Source organism: Fukomys damarensis, unplaced genomic scaffold (assembly GCF_012274545.1).
Source record: "Fukomys damarensis isolate Sample0158 unplaced genomic scaffold, DMR_v1.0_HiC HiC_scaffold_15, whole genome shotgun sequence".
NCBI lineage: Eukaryota > Metazoa > Chordata > Mammalia > Rodentia > Bathyergidae > Fukomys > Fukomys damarensis.
In genome coordinates this window covers 49,809,625-49,814,061 of record NW_022900927.1, presented here as the reverse complement: position 1 = coordinate 49,814,061, position 4,437 = coordinate 49,809,625, and the positions used below count along the sequence as shown (strand labels likewise).

Sequence of the window (4,437 nt, the reverse complement as noted above, 5' to 3'; positions counted from 1 at the left end):
GTACCATTCTTCCATTTTATTCTACGGTCCAAGCATGCCAAGGAAAATCCTAGCCTGCAACCTTCGTTTAAAACAACAGAACAAGTCTGTGATATCAGTTAGACTTTAAAGGTAGAGTTAATACTAGTGAATCATTCAGAATGCTGATGTGTCCTACTTTTCAACAGAGCTGAATAGCATGTTGTAAGCCAAACTGCTATTGACTATAGAGGCCTGACATATATGCACCATGATCATCAGTCAGTATGGCAGATAGGCAGATATTACAGAGAGCACAACCAGACACTATTCCCTGTGTATAGTCTATACTCAAACAGAGAGCTATGGTTGTTTTGCAGTTACAAACTCTTTATATACTATTCTTCCATTCACTTCTACTTGTACACTAATTCCCAAAAATACCTGAGTTTGCAAACTTCATTTAAAATATCAAATCAAATCAGTGATATCAGTGAGACTTCTAAGCCTGAGTTCATGCCAGTGAGACATGGAGAACTCCACTGCCTCCTGCTTTTCAACAGAGATGAATAAGACATTTTAGGATAAACTACTATTTACTCTAAAGGCCTGATACGCAGGTATTCTGAATATCAGTATTGCAGAGAGGCAGATACCCACAGGGCACATCCAGACTCTGTTCCCTGCAGCTAGTTTATTTCCCAAAACTGACACTTCTAGCTAGTACTAACTGTAGCTGTAAGTCTTGGCCCTAACCTAGTTAAAAATATATAACCCTAATCATGACAGTAAACCTACTCCTACCCTAACAGTAGTCATAAACTAACTTAAACATAGACAAGCACTAACCAAAGACACAGACCTAACCCTAGATCAGACAGAACTCCAGACCTATCCATAAACCTAAAACAACCCCAAACCTAGTGAGAGCCAAACATCATCCTAATCCTAGGCATAGACCTAGCCCTGGCCCAAATCATAATCATAACCCTAAACCTAGTCCTAACCCTAGACTTACCATAACCCTAAACTTAGACCTAGGTATAGCTGTAACTCTAGCCCTAAACCTAAACCTAAGCCTAAACTGAAAACTAGCCCTCACACTAACATTAACCTTAGCCCTAACCCTAAGCCTAACCCTTGCCCTAGCCTTAGATTTAGCTCTAACACCAAACCTAAACCTAAAGCTAAACCCTAACCATAAGCCTAACAGAAACATCAACCTAATCACAACTCTAACCCTATGCATAGCCCTAGTCTCAGCCCCAACCCTAGCATTAACTATAACTGTAAACCTAAGCCCAAACTTAACACAAACTCCAAATTTAACCTTAACTGCAACTTTAATTTAAAACAACAGAACAAATCCAAGATACACGTTAGGCATTAGACTTCTAAACCAGAATTCATGATAGATTATCAGAATTCTGCAGCCTCCTGCCTTTCTTCAGATGTAAACAGCACTTTTTAGGCCAAACTACAATTCACTAAAATAGGCCTGTTATAAATACACTCCGAAAATCAGCATTGAAGATAAGAAGACATTGCAGAGAACATAGCCAGACTCCAATCCCTGTATTAAGTTTATATCCAAAGACTGCTTAGCTCTATCTGTTGGCAGTTACAAACTATATTTTATGCCCTATTCTTTCATTCACCTCTATGGGTAGAGAAGTGACAAGAAATATCTGAGCCTAACAATTTCTTTATAAATAGCAGAATAAATCTATGATATCAGTTCGACTTCTAACATAGAGTTCATGTTAGTGAGTCATTCAGAACTCAGTTGGCTCTTGCTTTATAAAAGAACTACATAGCACATTTCAGCCAAACTGCTATTCATTGAAGAGATCTGATGTAAGTACACACTGAATATCAGTACTGCAGGTAGGCAGACTTTCAATAAGCAAAGCCAAATTACATTTCCTGTATTAGGTATATATCTAAAAGCTGAGCGCTCTAGCTATTTTCTGTCACAAACTGAATTTTATTCATTATTCTTACATTTATTCTATTAGTAGAAGACTACTATGTAAAACACAAGTCAACATACTTCATTTTCCTTAATACAATCTTTAATTCTTACATTGATGATAATCTCAGCCCTGGTGCTAGCCCTAATGCTACCCGAATCCTAAACCTAACAGCAAGCCAAGCCTTAGTCAAACACATGACCTTATAACTATAGCCTGAGGAGTAAACCTAATCATTACCTTAGCTGTAGCCCTAATCTTAGCACTAAATTTAAACCTAACACTATACCCTAATGCTATACCTAATCCTAAACCTAACCATAAACCTAAAACTAATCCTAGCACTAACCCAAACCTATCTCTTTAACTCTAGTCCTAGCCATAGCTTTAAACTTAAAACTAACCCTAACAGTAATGCTAACCTCAGCACTGCCCCTATAATAGCCCTAACCCTCGTGGAGCCATAGCTGAGCCCAAAACCTAACATTAACTATAGCCTAAATCCTAAAACTAAAGCTAATACTAGCCTTAGCCCAATTATTAGCCCTAGCCCTGGCATAATTCTTACCCTAAACTCTAACCCTAACCCTAAAATTGGACCTATCCTTAAACCTAGCCCATCCCTAACCCTAACCCTACTTCTAGCCATAGCCCTAACCCTAACCCTAATCCTGAATACAACTTTTTAAAAAAAAAAACAGCAGAACAAATCTGTAATAATATTTAGTCTTCTAACCTAGAGTTCATGCTAGTAAGCTATTGAGAATGCTGCTCCCTACTTCTATTCAATGGAGCTGAATAGCACTTTTTAGGCCAAATTGTTATTCACTATACAAGCTTGATATACATGCACTCGAAAATCGGTATTGTAGATAGGGAGATATTCCAAAGAGCACAGCCAGACTCAATTCCCTGGATTAATCTATACACAAAAACTGGTAACTCTAGTTGTTTGCAGTTATAAGCTCCATTTTAAACAGTAGTCTTCCATTTACTTCTAAGAGTAGAAAAATCCCCAGGGAAAATCCAATCTGTAACTTTCATTTTCTCTTAACACTAAACCTAACCCTAGTGCGAGCCATAGCCCTAGCTCTAACCCTAGCCTTAACTACAAATAAGTTCAAATTCAGAACTAAATTGTTAATGTTCAGCATGGTTAGATTTGGAGTTCATTAGTAAAAGAAATGTGTATAAAAATAATCTTAGCAACTCACAGAATAAATTCAAATTACAGAAGTTTCTTTGAGTATGGGTAGCTTATCTCCATTATTTATCTAAAATTCATATCTTTTGTGCTCACTTCAAAAGCACATATACTAAAATTGGAATGATACAAAGAAGATTAGCATAGCCCCAGCACAAGGATGATATGCAAATTCATGAGGCATTCCAAATAAATTATTAAAATTCAGAGATTTGGAACTATTCTGAGTTCATGGTTGATTATAATTTGAGTAGAAGTTTCTATTATTATTTGATATTAAATAAACTTATATAAATTAATAGCATATTTCATAAGAACATATTTTATTTAGAGATAAAATCTATTAAATTGTCTATTATCTCTAGATAATAAAGTCTGAAGGGGTTACTATGTATATTATTTATTCATGAAGTTCTAATATTTTATAAATTAATCATTTCATTTTGGCCCCTGAAACAGTGATATTCTTTTTTCACATTTCCATTTTCTAAACCACTTGAGACAATTAAAACAGGCAGCAAGATGGAAATAAATGGCTCATTTTAGCCATGGAGGACATTGACGGAGGGAAATCAGACATGTACCAAAGAACTGCCTAAAGCTAAATCTCAGATGTATACATTCCAAGTGTCTTCATGGTTTGATTTCTGTTCATGCAACTATAGAAGGAAGCAGAGAAAATATACATTTTTGCAGATAGACTGAGTCCACTGGCAAAGGAAGGTTGAGCCATATATACCCAGATCACGATGATAAACACATGGGATAGACAACTGCCTCTAACTTGAGAGAGAAGCTGATGAAGGAGAAGCCTAAAATCATTAACACCAGGATTCTTTAACAAAAGGTGTGGGGGCATTGGCCAGATGTACATATGAGATGGATATGCAGAGGTAAGAGAATCATGAGGTCGCGAGCCCAAAACCTCTTGGAATGCATGGTTAGAGATTAAAGACGGCCTATTTGACCCCAAATCCAACTAGAACCAAAACTAGTTGCCTTAAGGAATAAATGCTCTGGCTCTCGTCCTTGCCATACTCCAATTTGTCACTTAGATTGGCCCTAAGGTCAGTCATGAAATAGATCACCCTGACCTTATCTTGTCTTTCATCTGTCCTTCCCCATCCTATACATGAATTCCTGCACTGACGAATTTCCTTGATCCTGTATCCTTGACTCCTGGTTCTGTCAGTAAAAAGCCAGGGAAGCGTCAGTTTGGGGGTGTCTTTATGAGAATCTCTCATACTGCGGGGAGGGGTCTCCATTAAGGGCAGTCCCTCTGGGACTTCTTGGAGTTCGAAT

The 4,437-nt window shown here is 37.3% G+C and overlaps 1 non-coding gene across 1 annotated transcript; it reads left to right on the top strand.

The window, feature by feature from the left end:
* The first annotated feature begins 3,223 nt into the window (after positions 1-3,223).
* Positions 3,224-3,330, top strand: LOC117286246. Its single transcript, XR_004517365.1, has one exon. It is a non-coding gene; the product is annotated as a U6 spliceosomal RNA (small nuclear RNA).
* The last annotated feature ends 1,107 nt before the right edge of the window (positions 3,331-4,437 follow it).